Raw genomic sequence first — 17,135 nt, 5'->3', positions numbered from 1 at the left:
ATTATATTCCGTTGATTGATGGTGCTATTGGTTTAAACTAGGTCCTTACTTATTTTCTACCTGATGGATTTGATTTTTTTCTGATAGAAATGTGTTAACATCCCCAACCATAATAGTGAGTTCATATATTTCTATTTGTTGTTCTATCATTTTTTGCCTCATTTATTTTGACACTTTGTTGTCACGTATATACAACAGGAAGGACTGTTATATCTTCTTATAGAATTGACCCCTTTATCATTATGTAATGCCCCTCTTTATTGGGATAACTTTCCTTGCTCTGCCTGAAATTAATATAGCTACTTCCACTTTCTTTTCATTAGTGTTGAAATGGTATATCTGTCTTCATTTCTTTACTTTTAACCTATATGCACTTTTACAATGTAAAGTAGGTTTCTCATAAGCAACGTATAATTGAATCCTTCTTTTTTTTTTATCTATGTAACAGTCTGTGTCTTTTAACTGGTGTATTGAGATCATTAATATTTAAAGTGATTAATGATATAGTTAGATTAATAGCTACCTCCAATATTGTAAAATACATATTTGGACTTTGTCCCTGTTTTATGGAACACAGTTAAAACTGTTGGAATCTCTTAAGTGATAAGTGGCTTTTTGTATAGTAATGAGATGACTGATGGCCAGGGGCTCTTGCATAGCCTCAGGATGGGGGACTGGTTGCCTGGGGAAGCAAACATGTGATTAGAAGGTTAAAGCTTCCTATCCTAACCCTCAACCTCCAGAATGGAGAGAAAGAGTAAAAGTTGAGGTGATCATCAATGGCTAGTGATTTAATTAATCATACCTATGTAATGAAACTGCCACAAACCCAACAAGAACAGTTTAGAGAGCTTCTGAATAATTGACTATGTGAAGGTGCCTAGAAGGTGGCATGTGTGGTGAGATGGTTAGGCTCTGTGTTCTCACTCTAATCGCATCTTGAATTATAATTCCCATAATCCCCACCTGTCACTGGAGAGACCAGGTGGAGGTAATTGAATCATGGGGCGTGGTTTCCCCCATGCTGTTCTCTTGATTGTGAGTGTATTCTCATGAGATCTGATGGTTTTATAAGGGGCTCTTCTCTCTTTGCTCAGCAATTCTCCTTCCTACCACTCTGTGAAGAAGGTGCCTTCTTTCCCTTTGCCTTCCACTGTGATTATAAGTTTCCTGAGGCCTTTACAGCCATGTGGAACTGGAAGTCAGTCAAACCTCTTCCTTTTATAAACTACCGAGTCTCTGGTATTTCCTTATAGTAATGTGAGAACAGACTAATATACCTAGTGAGGGCATAGAAACTCCACTTACTTTTCCTCACAAAGCTTGCCCTATGTATTTCTTCAATCTGGTGTTTATCTATATCCTTTGTAATATCTTTTATAATAAATGCATAAATGTAAGTACAGTATTTCTCTGAGTTCTCTGAATCACTCTAGCAAATTAATTAAAACTGAAGAGGGTGTTGCGTGGACTCTAATTGATAGTTAAGTCAATCAGAAGCACAGGTCACAACTTGGGGCTTGTGACTGCCATCCGAAGTGGGGGGAAAGTCTTCAGGGACTGAGCCTTTGCCTATTGGATCTGACACTACCTCCAGGTAGTCTTAGAATTGAATTGAATTAAAGGATATCCTATTAGTGTTCACTGGAGAATTAAGTGGTTGCTGTTGAGGAGAAATCCCTATACCTTTTGGTGATTAGAGGTGAAGTATTCTGTGTTGACTGTGCAAGAGTGGGAAAAATAGGTTAATTTTTCCAATCTCTTCAGACTACCATACTTGTTATTCTATTTGTTGCCTTTGTTCTTTGTTCCTATTTTGTTTTACACTTTTTTCTGCCTTTTGTGATTTCAGTTGAACATTTTATATGATTTCATTTTCTCTGATTTCTCAGCATAACTCTAATACTTCTTCTTTTTCATGGTTACCCTAAAATTTGCAATATACATTTACAAATAATTAGCCTATTTTCAAATAACACTGTACCACTTCATGGGTGATGCAACTGTCTTATAATAACAAAATAATTCTAATTTATTCATTCTATCCTTTGAATTGTTGCTGTCCTTTATTTCACTTATTCATAAGGACTGTGAAAGAAGGATAAAATCTTGAGACCCCAAGTTTCCTGCGCCAAAAGGGAAAAGTTAAACTTGGAAGCCAGGTCTCTCTCTCTCTCTCTCTCTCTCTCTCTCTCTCTCTCTCACACACACACACACACACGTACACACACACACACACATCTGCCTTGCCTTTTGTTCCTAAACTGATAGCTACAGGTAGAAGGCCACATGTCTTCACAGGGGGCCCTCCTCACCTTGACAATGTAAATTAACGGCTTATCTTCAGGGCATGAGACAAGGGAGATGAGAAATTAATTTCTGTTAACCCTGATATAAATGCATATTTAACTGCTTCCTCTACTCTATTTTATTGTATGTAAACTGCAGATTTGCTGAGTGCAAGATGAATACAAAATTGACTATATTTCCATCACCCCTCCTTTTCACATGCAAGATGTGGATTCATGAGAGGTAACCATACCTTTCCTCTTTTTTCACTTTCTTGTTTCCCCTTCTTCCTTATTTTTCCCTTTAAATGTTGAAAGTTTCAAAATCCTATTCCAAAAATGCATAAGCCACTGATCCTACTTTGGCTCCTGTCTCTTTTTCCCAGTTGCATCCTCAACTTTGGCAAAATAAACATTTAAATTGACTGAGACTTTTCTCAGATACTTTTTTTTTGTTTACAGCATGTATAAGCATGCATACATATATACATTCACACACACAGACACCCCTATATGCTATATACCTATGTGTGTATTTATATGTACATACACACACACATAGTTAAATACATTGCTCCTTTTTTAAAATAAATTATCTGTTACATCAATTAAGAATTTTTTAAAAGTTTTTATTTACTTATTGCATCCCTGATATTTTTTTCTTTCTTTATGTAGATTTGAGTTTCTCACATAGGTTATTTGCCTTCTCTTTAAATAACTTATTTTAAAATTTCTGACAAGGCAGGTTTACTGGCAATAAACGCCATTTATTTGTCTGAGAAACGATTTCCCCTTCAATTTGTGAAGAATTAGGGTATAGTATTCTAGTTAGTGTTTTGCTTTTTGTTTTTCTCTCAACACTTTTATTCACTCCACTTTGTTATTGCTTGCTTGATTTCTGAGGATAAGTTGGATATAATTCTTATCTTTGCTTCTCTATAGATAAGGCATTTTTTTTGTTTTTTTTTTATCCCCTGCGTTTTTTCAGGATTTGATTTTCTACAGTTTGAATAGGATGTGTGTGTGTGTGTGTGTGTGTGTGTGTGTGTGCGCGCGCGCACATGTATTTTACATTTATCCTGCTTGTTTTTCTCTGAGCTTCCTGAATCTGTGGTTTCGTGTCTTGCCTTAATTTGGGAAAAATTATCTGTAATTATTGCTTCAAACCTTCTTCCTTCCTTCCTTCCTTCCTTCCTTCCTTCCTTCCTTCCTTCCTCTCTTTCTCTCTTTCTTTCTTCTCCTTCTTATATCCCTATTATACTAGGTTGGAGCAAAAGTAATTGTGGTTTTTATCATTACCTTCAATGACAAAAATCGTAATTCCTTTTGCACCAACCTAATATGTATGTTACACCTTTTTTTTTGTTTGTTCCAAAGTTTTTGGATATTCTGGTCTATTTTCTCAGTCACTTTTCTCTTTTTTTTTCAGTTTTGGACATTTTTATTCAGGTACCCTACTCAAGCTCAGAGATTCTTTTCTCAGCCATGTCTGTGGCTGAGCCCACCACAGCCATTTGTCATTTATGTTACACTGTTTTTGATCTCGGTATTTCTTTTTGATTCTTTCTTAGGATTTTTGTCTGTCTACTTACATGGCCATATGATATTTAATGCTGCTTACTTTATCCATTAAAGCCGTTAGCATAGTAATCACAGTTGTTTTCAACTTCAAGTTGGATAACTCCTATATCCGTTCCATATCTAAGTTTAGTTTTGATGCTTGCTTTGTCTCTCTAAACGGTGTATTTTGCCTTTACTGTGCCTTGTAATTTTTTCTTGGTAGCCAGACGTGATGTACCAGGTAGAAGGAACTGCTGTATGTAAGTCTTCAGTAAAATGTGGTGAGGTGTGGGATAGAGAAAGCATTCTGTGCTGCTGAGATTAACTCTGAGTCTTTCAGTGAGCCTGTGCGTCGGAACTCTCAACCTCACAAGTGCTTGTCAGTTATCCTTCACCCCACTTGGATGGGACAAAATGGCTAAAGTGAGCTAGAATGTGGTATTTTCCTTCCCCCAGGTCAGTTCTAATAGTTTAGGCTCTAGTAAAATAATTTCTTTTGAGGGCAGGACTTATGAAGAAAAACCGAATGCTCTGGTCTATTTGAAAAGCCTACTTTTCTTCTCCCCTTGCTAGAAGCATGAGGGATTTTTCTTAAGTATTCACTGTGAGAACCTGGTTGAGCTCCTAGAGGTAAAACTCACAAAAGTATGGGAACTCCCCTATTATTTGGTCCCTTGGGAGTTTTTAATTCTCAGACTTGTCCACACTCAATCTCTAGGAATCCATCAATTACAGTTAAGGCTTTCCTACCCCAGTAATGGTTCCTGCAGAGCTGGGTTTCTGCTCCGTTAAGTTGTAACTATTTGTACTTGCCTGTCTGCCTCTCCAGCTTTTAGGGTAGTGGTTTGACTTGCGATCTCATTTCTCTGACAGATCTGAGAAGAGTTGATTTCTCAGTTTGTTCAGCTTTTTACTTGTTGGGAGGAGATGGTGACTTCTAAGCTCCCCACTTACCAGATCGGAAAACTGGGGGAGGGGCAGCCTTCCAAATGTGTGGAGTGATAGAAATAATCTGGCAACAAATTGCCTCCCAAACAGCATTCATTCAATGCTGTCTGTGTTAGTGTCCCAGCTGCTCTCCCTCCCATTTCCATTATACCTGGTGCTGATAGTGATTGTGGCTTTGGAGAATTTGATAAAAATTGATTTGCTTATTGACTTTTCTCACCAAAAATCCAGGGTTTGGCTTTCAGGCTGAAAGATAAGTTACGACACATCCATCCACCTTCTGGCTGGCAGGTTTTACTGTATTATCCTTTCTTTTTCTTCCAGCCCTGTGCCTTTTAAAACACAACAACAGGCTGGGCATGGTGGCTCACGCCTGTAATCCCAGCACTTTGAGAGGCCGAGGCGGGCGGATCATCTGAGGTCAGGAGTTCAAGACCAGCCTGACCAACATGGTAAAATCCGTCTCCACTAAAAAGACAAAAAATTAGCTGGGCGTGGTGATGCATGCCTATAATCCCAGCTACTCAGGAGGACAAGACAGGAGAATCACTTGAACCCGGGAGGCAGATGTTGCAGTGAGCCCAGATTGTGCCACTGTACTCCAGCCTGGGCGACAGAGTGAGACTCCATCACAAAAACAACAACAACAACAACAACAACAAAACCTCTTCAGTGTGTGTTTAATAAAGATTCAGGAGGAAGCAAGTTAAATGGGTATACTCAGTCTGCCGTTTTAACTCTTATTCCTTGAGACCCATGGGAAGAATCTTTCTAGTCTGTCCGCAGTGAAAATAGAACAGTTGTTCACAGTTCTCTCTGCAGGCTGTTCCCTTGTGTCTGCAAGAGATTTATGAAATAGCCCAACACACCCTGTTCTCTTGGTGAAATATATTAATAGAAACCCTCTTAAGAAGTTTTTTAAGGAAGCAGCTATTAACAACTTCACATAAAAGAGTTCTTACTGGGGAAATGGAAAATTATGGACATAAAAATAGAACTTAAAATATTTAATATACCAGATGGGTAAACTTTATAAGCGTGAACTTTAGGTGAGGATTTTATCGTCATTTTAATTCTTTAACCTTTCTTTAGAGTTCAGGACTAGACAGAGAAACTCATGAAGAAAATAAAGTTAAGGGCCTCTTTTCCATTTTCAAGAAGGCCCTTACAGTGATCCAGAAACCTCGAGATTCCTTCTGTCTTCTGTATCTTCACCTCTCCCCTTTTGTACCCACATATTTCTATGACTACATGGACACACACGCACATACACATGAATAGATGATTGATTAGATACAGACCTACATACACCAATGACAGATAGCTAGATATACATATATACCTTAATTGGAAACAAATACAAAAGTCTATACCTGATATCCCTTGTGATTGATAAATATGATTTTTAGACAGATGGCTGCTATGATTGACCTTAAGTTCAGGAAAAGGAACCCCTCTGAAAATACTGACGGAATCACAGTGAGTGAACTTCCTGATACATGTCTTTGTTCTTCCCTTTGACTGAGGAGGATTGTATATAATGTTTACTCTTTGCTGAAGGGGCTTACCAACTTCAAAAGTGGAGAAAAAGAGTAAGGAAATCATGGCATCAAACACTTTGTAATAGCTGTAATAGGTGAGGTAGCAGGAATGGGGATAAAATTATAAGTAACCTTAATGCTTTATATTTAATAAATCTTGAGGAAATTTATAGTAGATTTAATGTTATTTGCTATTTCCATTATTTTACAAATATAAATGAAATCTTTTTTTCTAGTACCATAATAATCATTGTGGGGAATACCATTATATAATTTAGTCTTTGTCATGAATATGTAATAGAGTTCATGAAAACAAGATATGTATACTTAAAAGTTCTAAAATAATGTTAGGTAATATGTAAAAGAACAAAAAAGATATAGTAACAGATGTGATTTTTATAAACACCATGGAGCTGAGATGGAAGGAATTTGTGGTAATTTGAGATAGAAGGAATCTCACCCCTATACTTTCAGTAGCAGTGTGATTTAAGACATGTTTTTAAGAGAAATTGACATGGGCAGACAGTCCAGATTAGCAGGTTACATGAGTATGGTACCTAGATGGGGGTAAAATGAGTTGGTGATGTAGTTATTTTTTTTTTTTGAGACGGAGTTTTGCTCTGTCACCCAGGCTGGAGTGCAGTGGCACGATCTCGGCTCACAGCAAGCTCTGTCTCCCGGGTTCACGCCATTCTCCTGTCTCAGCCTCCCGAGTAGCTGGGACTACAGGCACCCGCCACTGTGCCCAGCTAATTTTTTTGTATTTCTAGTAGTGACGGGGTTTCACCATGTTAGCCAGGATGGTCTCGATCTCCTGACCTTGTGATCCGCCCATCTCGGCCTCCCAAAGTGCTGGGATTACAGGCGTGAGCCACCGCGCTCTGCCAGTGTAGTTACTTTTAAATAAACATGCAGAGTTTTATTGTGCAAATTTAATAATCAGTATATATTGGTGAGGATATTTTAAGTTCCCTGAGACAAACAGATAAATAAAAATAACAAAAACAAACACAACTACTAAATAAGGATTAGATCATGTCCCATTATATCCCTAACTGAAAGCAGTGACAGTAGGTCACCCTCTTTCCAATATCCAGCAAAATGTCTTTTCTATAATTGATGGTAAGAAAAAAATTGTCTCATAGAATAAAATAGAGAAACTGATGCCTGCTTAGTATTTAGGATTATAAGTGCTCATGAGCTACATGTCAAGTAATTAGAGTAATCAAGATGCAGCCACTGACTTTAAACTTTATAGCACTGAGTGAAGAGTAATAAACTTATATAAAATAAAAGTGGGTAGGATTTAGGGTCAATCTGCATTGCATATTAATCAGATGTTGAGTGTTCTCTCTCAAAACACATACTCACAAAGAATATATTCAAAAGCTGCCTAAACATCTTGTCAGTTTCAGTTATGACAGTAGCCATCTGGACACTCCTGAACAGCTGCAGGTGTAGCATCACATGGCCATGGTGAAACTTAATGAAGAATGAACATATGATTTAATTCATTTTGACTTTGAATTAGAATTAGAAGTCTAACTCCTGGAAATATGGGGTCAAGCCCACTGATGGTATTTATTTTGTTCTCTTGAAAAAAATCTTCTGCAAATAGGAATTAATATATTGTTCTAAGATAATTATGTTGTGTACTCATTTACTCATCAACCATTTATTGAGTGTCTATTATGTGCTAGACCTAGCAAAGCACTTGTGAAATTTGAAGTTCTTATCCTCATGAAACACAGAGGATAATGGAGGAACAGAGAATAAACCAAGTACACAAATGTGCAGTTGTAAACTGTATTTATTACTAGGCTGGAGGAAAAAATGAAGTACATAAGGTACATGTGTGGTGGTGGGGGATGCTTATTTAGGGTGATGAGGGAAAACACCTCTAGAAAAATAACCTTTCAATAAATGCTTAAACATTAAGAAGTTGGCCAATGAAAATCCAAGGCAGAAAAGGAGGTAGGGAGGAGAATATTCCAGGCAGAAGGAATGCCATGTGAGAATGCCCTGATACAGAATAGAACTTAGCATATTTACCCTTTAAAAGGAGTCCATTAGGTTTGCAGTAACATAGGCAATAGGAGAGAGGGATAAAATGAAAAGGAGGGAGAGGAAGAGTTAGGACACATAGCTATTGTAGGCCCTGGTTAAGAGTATAAGTTTTAAGAGTATTGTAGGCCCTGGTTAAGAGTATAAGTTTTATAGTCTACTGTAACAAAAGAGGAGAGGGATAAAATGAAAAGGAGGGAGAAGGAGAGTTGGGACACATAGCTATTTTAGGCCCTGGTTAAGAGTATAAGTTTTATACTATATTGTAACAAAAACCAATAAAATTATTTTAATCAAAAGAGTGACATAAATTCTTTTCATTCAAAAATATTTATTGAGATCCTTAAGGTGTACCTGGAACTGTTTTTTGGTTTTTGGTATATATTAGTGAGATAACACACACACACATTCTAGCCTGTTTTGGATGTGAGTTTGTATCCTACTTGTGTACAGGGGATGGAGACAGACAACAGACAGTAGGAATTGTAAATAATTAAACTTTATAGTGTCAGGAAGTGATGAATCCTCTAGATAAAACAAAACACAGAACTAGAGAAGAAAAGTCAGGAATGTCAGGAATGGGATGTGAAGATAACCTGCAATTTTAAGTAAAGCAGTCACAGTAGCCTTATTTATTAAATTATGGATCATAAAGAACTCTGTTTTAGATATTTGGGTTTTCTTTAGACTGTGAAACTGAGATAATGAAAATGCTTTTTTCTCTCCTTTAATATAAAACAAACTGTGTTTATATCAAGATTGCATATAAGTGTGATTTTTGGTAACTGTGACCATTGTTTCATCGACATTAAGCCTCCTGTTGGGTTTTGCATGGCTGTGATTAATTGACTGAGTGAGCGCTATTGTTTTGTGCTTGCATTTGGTTCTTGCCACACTGTTTGAATGTAAGATAGTTTAGAAATATATGCTTTTGATTATATGGTAGAAAAAATACTTTTGTTATTATACTCAATGGATTACCCAAGTCACCAATCAGATCTCAAAAAATTGGCTAATTCAGTAAATAACAGCAGAAGGGAGTCAATTGCTTAAACATTTTAGTAGGTTTTATTACTGAATAGTGGTTGTGTAATCATGAATTCAGGACTGATTAAGAAACAGCAAGACTGTTCTGCAGAAAATTTTAAACTACTTTCCTAAATTAAGATCAATTCCTATATTGAGGGCAATGTTTGGTTAAGAATTTCATTTTCCATATCATTTGGCTTTTCACCAATTACATGTGCTTATCAGATGGTTATTTTTGTGATACAACATGATTGTATGGATGAATTTTATTTTATTTTATTTATTTATTTTTTGAGACGGAGTCTCACTGTCACCCAGGCTGGAGTGCAGTGGCGCCATCTCGGCTCACTGCAAGCTCCGCCTCCCGGGTTCATGCCATTCTCCTGCCTCAGCCTCCTGAGTAGTTGGGACTACAGGCACCCACCACCACGCCCGGCTAATTTTTGTATTTTTAGTAGAGACGGGGTTTCACTGTGTTAGCCAGGATGGTCTCGATCTCCTGACCTCGTGATCTGCCCGCCTCGGCCTCCCAAAGTGCTAGGGTTACAGGCGTGAGCCACTGCGCCCGGCCTGGATGAATTTTAAATATTTGTTTTGTTATGGTATTATGAATATTTAAAATGAATTCCAGCTGACAGAATTTATCAGTTGAAGCCTAACTTGAATTTTAAGTCAATAAAGTGCATGCCTTTTTTGTCATTAATTCACTTATTCATTCATTTATTAAGTTTCCGTTACAGAATAAGTCCATGGCTAGTGCTCAGGAATCAAACATTTAAAAAGACAAAATCTTTACTTTGGGAGACCACCTCCTTGTTTTGAGAGCATTTTTAATTGATCTTGGGAAGCCCAACTCCTTCTGAAATCCTTAAAATGATGAAGGAAGGGAAAAGGAAAGGAATCAGCGTGATTGAAGTAGAGAAGAAGAAAGCAAGGTCAGCTCTAGGACCAACGGAACTCCGTTCAAGCATGCTCAGCTAAGAGGGTGATTGTGGGCTAAAATACAGTTCATGTTTCACTCATGAAGCTCTATACAGCATTGTTTCCCCTGCCAAAAGGGGTGACTTTTTCTAATTTTCAAAAAGCTCCTATGGGTTAGTGATGACCCTGTTCAGCCCTTACATTTGATAGTATTCGTATCTAGTATTTATAGGGTTTTAACATGTCAGGAATTATGTTTTGTGTATAATATCTCATTTATTTTATCTGAACAATCTAAAAAGGGAGATACTGTTGTTATCCCTATTTGACAGATGAGAAAAGTGTACCTCAGAGAGAATGTAATTTGCTTAAGCATACCCAGCTACTAGAACCAAATTTGAAGCTAGGCTTTTTGTTTCTAGGACTCATTGATTTTATTCACCATGCTAAAGCATGATGTACACAAACATGCACACACAAATATATATATTAACCTAAATTTGGTAATTATTTGCAGCTAAAGACTATTTATGCAACATCTATGACTAGCAGAGAATGCAAATGGCCAGGAATCCTGTGTTTAGAACTCAGTAACACTGAGCAGAAATAAATTGCTGTTATGGGATTCTTGGTTACACTGCTCTATTAATTTAATAGCAAACTCTGACTTTATTACGGTAAATAACATATTCATTAAAATGTTTAAACACTCATGAATGAAGAGAAGAGGCATTAGAAATGCACTCTGCTAGCATAACCAACAAAGCAATGCAATCATTTCATTGCATTAGGGAATGCTGGGGAAGTGATCTCCCTGCTTTCAGACTGACTCTTTCAGCTTGTTTTGTCTTTGGCAGTCAAGCCCCCTATCCATACCACCGAGGGTAACTAAAGAGAGCTATTTATTTGGGATAGAAAAACCAGTAACCCCTTGGTGGAATAAAGTGATTAAGAAGTAATGTAAGCCTTCAAGAAGAAAAAGTTTGTTCTAAATTGGTTTAGGTTAATCCACCACAGGGAAATATTGAATAGTTCTTCATTCCCAATGCATGAAAAAGACAACTACATTCTGAGCAGAGGAATGAAAATGTGCATGTTTTATGAATGTCAGGTAAGGCCTGGTGGTGCAGAGAATTTTTATTTGAGATTCTAATTCCATATGCTTAAGATCATCTGTTCTAGTGAAGGGTAGCTCCTGGGTGTTCCCGACATCAAAATAGCGGCATTTTTTTTTTTTTTTTTTTTTGGCTGGCAAGTTAAAATACACAAAATGGAGGTAGTTTTAGAAAATAAGACATTATCTTTAGCTAATTTTTAATCACCCTTTGAGGTCTTTGAGTAGCACCCTTGATGGTAATATGGCTGTAGATGCACAATGAGTTGTATAAAGCAGAGAACATTTAGGTCACTATAATGATGTGGGCTATAAGAACCCAGTGATGACAGTGGTAACAGAGAGAAGACAGATGTGAGAGAAATGATATCTCATACAGGGCTTGACAATCCTTAATTGGATGTAAGAGACAGGGGAGAGAAAAGAGTTTTTTGTTTGTTTGTTTGTTTTTCTGGTGCATCCACTCATTTATTTAAGAAGTAAGTATTTACTACCTATTATGTCCCAGGCACTAGGATACAATGCCTGTCCTATTGCTAAATTTTCTGAAACTTCCACTGACTCAGTTGGAGCTACCATCATGTGCCATTGTCAATTTCCCCACTGCTTTAATTGCTTCCAGAATCAAAATTAAATGGTGACTCCTTTTCTATCATCTACAATTCTCCTTTCAGTGCTTCTCACTGGGAGAAGCCGACAAATACTCAGATGGCCTTGGGGGTCTGGTATGTACTTTGCAGGCCTTCAACTCTGGTGGTACAAAAACGCATAGGAAGGAGAATGTAAAACTTAAGCCAGTGGAAACTACTGGACAAAAAGGTATTGTGTTCACATCACATTTCGGTGGAAATCATTACTCTTTTGATTTTTCTCATACCTCATTAACGGTTCCTCCTTGGTTCTCTTGGCTGGTTCCTTATCTTTATTCTGACTTTCAAATATGGTAGTTCCCTAGCACTCAGACTTCAGAACTACATTCTTTTTATACCCGTACTTGAGGGTGTCTTCTCCAGTCTCCTGGTGATAAATATGATTTGTAAATTGAAATGTTTAGATCTTCAGTTCCAAGCACTCCTCCAAAACTGCACACTTCTACATCCTATCAGCTACTGGAACACTCCTAATGGCAGACTAATTAGTACTTCAAACCTGACATATAACAAAACAGATCTCTTGACTTTCCTTTCCTCCACAAACCACCCTGATTACAAGCACCAGTAACAACAAAAACACAGAGCAAACGACTCTGATCCTCCTCCAGTTTTATAGAGTCAAAAAGGCTAGTAGTGTTATCCTCCCAGCTGCTGAGGCTGAATACCTTGTGGTCATTTCTGATCCCTCTATTTTCCTCACAGTGTGCAATGTACATGTCATATGTCAACACACCCTGTCTGCTCCACCTTCAAGATAGAGTTAAAGTCCTGGAGGTCTATCCTCTTTCAGCACTCCACAATGACCCTATAGTTCAAGCTGCACACACCTTTTGTCGGGGCTTTTTCAAAAGGCTCATACTGAGTTTCTCTTTTTTCACTCTTAATAGTACCTACAAGGTCTGCTCTGTGCAATGGCCAGAGAGTCCTTCTCAAAATTTGAAGTGGTTCAGTGACTTTTCTGCTCAACTTCCTTTAATGGATTCCCATCTCACTCAAAATAAATTTCTAAGACCTTAACATGGCCTATAAAGTCCTGTCTTCTGCTCCCCTGCCACCATTACTTCTCTGATTTAACATTTTACTGCTATCTTAATCACTCATGATATTCCAGTCACACTACTTTCTTGCTGTTCCTCAACATAATAAGTATATTTAGGGCTCTTGCAATTGCTCTTCTTTGTCCCTGGAATGTTCTTTCCCCTGTTCTTTATAAGTCTTGTTCCATTATTTCTTTAGGTTTCAGCTCAAATATCACCTTATTAAAGAAGCTTTTCTTGACTATTGTATTAAAAAAGGCTTTCCCTATATGCTCTGTTTTCTTCCCCTTTGTTCACAGCAATTACCCCTCCTGACTTTTGTTTACATATCTCTGTTTATAGAACTCTGCATAATTCTTTGTTTATTGTTCATATCCCTAAACTAGAGTGCTAGCTATGTAAGTGTAGAAATTTGGTTTATTTATTAATATTTTCCACTGTCTAGAATAATGCCTGGCCGTGAGTAGGTGCTCAATGCAAGCACACCTTGAGGATATTGTGGGTTTGGTTCCAGACCATCGCAATAAAGCAAGTCACAAATTTTTTTGGTTTCCCAATGTTTATAAAAGTTATGTTTATACTACACTGTAGTCTATTACAAGTGCAATAGGATTACATCTAAAACAACAATGCACTCACCTTAATTACAAATACTTTCTTGCTAAAAAATGCTAATGATCATCAGAGCCTTCAATGAGTTGTGCATAATCCTTTTTTGTTGGTAGAGGGTCTTCCCTCTATGTTGGTGGCTGTGACTGATCATGGAGGTGGGTGCTGAAGGTTGAGGTGACTGTGGGAGTTTCTTAAAATCATAGAACAGTGAAGTTTGCTGCATCGATTGACTCTTTCAAGAAAGATCTCTGTGCAGCAGGTGATGCTGTTTGATAGCATTTTACCCAAAGTAGAACATTTTAGAAATTAGATTCAATCTTGTCGAATCTTGCCACTGCTTTATCAACTAAGTTTATAGAATATTCTCATTTTTTTTTTTTGAGATGCAGTCTTGCTCTGTCACCCAAGCTGGAGTGCAGTGGCACAATCTTGGCTCACTGCAACCTCTGCCCCCCAAGTTCAAGTGATTGTCCTGCCTCAGCCTCCTGAGTAGCTGGGATTACAAGTGAGCACCACCACATTCAACAATTTTTTTTTTTTTTGTATTCTTAGTAGACATGGGATTTCACCATGTTGGCCAGGCTGGTCTCGAACTCCTGACCTGAAGTGATCCACCCACGTCAGCCTCCCAAAGTTCTGGGATTACAGGCATGAGCCACCATGCCCAGCCAACATTCTCAAGTTTTTGTTGTTATATGAAAAATGTCCATAGCATCTTTATCAAGATTAGATTCCTTCTCAAGAAGCCACTTTCTTTACTCATACATAAGAAGCAATTTCTCATCTATTAAAGTTTTATCATGAGATTCCAGCAATTCAGTCACATCTTCAGAGTCCACTTCTAATTCTAGATCTCTTGCTATTTCCACCACATGTGCGAATACTTCTTCCACTGAAGTCTTGAATTTCTCAAAGTCATCCATGAGGGTTGAAATCAGCATTTTCCAAGCTCCTGTTCTGATATCCCCACCATGAATCACAAATGTTCTTAATGGAATCTAGAATTGTGAATCTTTTTCAGAATATTTTCAACTTATTTTGCCCAGATCCATCAGAAAAATTACTATCAATGGCAGCTATATAGCCTTACAAAATGCATTTTTTAAATAAGAAGTCTCGAAAGTCGAAACGTCTCCTTAATCCATGGGCTGCAGAATGGATGTTGTCTTAGCAGGCATGAAAACAACATTGACCTCCTAGTTATCTCCATCAGAGCTCACTTGGGTCAGTCACCAGATGCACTGTCAATGAACAGTGATATTTTGAAAGGAATCTTCTTTTTCTTTCTCAACAGTGGGCTTAAAATAGCCAGTAATCTATGCTATAAACATATATACTGTTATCCAGGCTCTTTGTTTTCCTGTTTATAGAGCACAGGGAGAGAAGATTTAGCATAATTCTTAAGGGCCCTAGGATTTTCAGAAAAGTAAATGAGCATTAGCTTCAACTCAAAGTCACTACATGAATAGGTTTCTAATGAGAGAGCTCAGCCTGTTTTTTGAGTCTTGGAAGCCAAGCATGGACTTTTGCTAGCTATAGAAGTCCTAGATGGCATCTTCTAGCAAGAGAAGGCTGTTTCATCAACACTGAAAATTTGTGGTTTAGTGTATCCCCTTTCATCAATTATCTTAGCAAGGACTGAATAACTTGTTGCAGCTTCTACATCAGCACTTGCTGTTCACCTTGCACTTTGATGTTATAGAGGTGCGTTTCTTTCCTTAAACCTCACAAACCAACCTTTGTTTACCTCCAACTTTTCTTCTGCAGCTTCCCCACCTCTCTTAGCCTTCATAAAATTGAAGAGAGTTAAGGATTTGCTCTGGATTAGGCTTTGCCTTAAGGGGATGTTATGGCTGGGTTGATCTACAACATTCTCCATATCAGCAATAAGACTATTTTTCTTGCTCATCATTTGTGTGTTCACTAGAGTAGCACGTTTAATTTTCTTGAAGAACTATTCCTTTGCATTCACAACTTGGCTAACTGTTTGGCACAAGAGGTCTAGCCTTCAGCCTGTCTCAGTTTTTGATATGCCTTCCTCACCAAGCTTATTAATTTGAATTTAAATGGAGAGATGTGTACTTCTTCCTTTCACTTGAACACTTAGAGGACATTTATCAGGTAATAAATTAGCCTTATTTCTATATTGTTTTATCTTAGGAAATGGGGAGGCACAAAGAAAGAGAGAGAGTTGGGGGAATGACCAGTTGGTGGAGCAGTCAGAACACACCCGTTTATTGATTAATTTTGCCATCTTATATGGGTGCAGTCTGTGGCACCTCAAAGCAATTACAATAGTAACATTAAAGATATAATAACAGATATAATAACAGATATAATAATAATGAAAATGAAAATGTTTCGAATATTGCAAAAATTACAAAAATGTAACACAGATAATTAAAGTGAGCACATTATCAGAAAAATGGTGCTGATAGACTTGCGCAATGCAGGGTTGACACAAACCTTCAATTTTTAAAAAACACGTTATCTGCAGATCACAATAAAGCAAACTGGAATTAAATGAAGTATAGCTGTATGTACTTGAATGAATAAATATATGAGTGAATGAGTGCGGTATGAAGGATGCATTAATTTGGAGGGATTACAGAATGGGCGCATCTTGAAATAAGAAGTTAGTGATGCATGATGTTTGCTTGAACTAGGTGGTGGAAGGAAGCAGGTATATGTTTTCAAGAGGTATTTATAACATCATGGGCAAACATTTGGTGGTCAGTTGAATGTAAGTGGCAAGGAAGAGTGCAATGTTAAGGATGCCACCTAGATTTCTGGCTTCTGCAGCTAGATTAATAATTATGTATTTTTCTAAAAAAAAGGAATGAAAGGAAAACACATTTTAAAGGAACAATCATCATTTCAGTTTTACATGTTTAATTTTAACTTTGTGTATCCAGACTCAACCTCTACACATAGGGAACGATTACCCAAATACTTCACACCCCTAGATTAATTTCAAAACACTGATAATGAGGAAGCTATTTTTGTTGTTGGTTTCTAGGGTTCTTGGCAAAATTAGAAAGAACTACTAGAGGCATCCTTCTTACTCTTGATTACAGAATCTGTTTTTCTTCTTCTAACACACCCAAGACTCTTTCCTCTCTCAAAGTCAGCTTTAAGAATACATCTAGCCAGTTTTCCCAGCACCATTTATTAAATAGGGAATCCTTTCCCCATGGCTTGTTTTTGTCAGGTTTGTCAAAGATCAGATAGTTGTAGATATGCGGCATTATTTCTGAGGGCTCTATTCTGTTCCATTGATCTATGTCTCTGTTGTGGTACCAGTACCATGCTGTTTTGGTTACTTTAGCCTCGTAGCATAGTTTGAAGTCAGGTAGCATGATGCTTCC

Source organism: Hylobates moloch, unplaced genomic scaffold, assembly GCF_009828535.3.
Source record: "Hylobates moloch isolate HMO894 unplaced genomic scaffold, HMol_V3 SCAFFOLD_11, whole genome shotgun sequence".
NCBI lineage: Eukaryota > Metazoa > Chordata > Mammalia > Primates > Hylobatidae > Hylobates > Hylobates moloch.
This window is presented reverse-complemented; position numbering follows the sequence as displayed.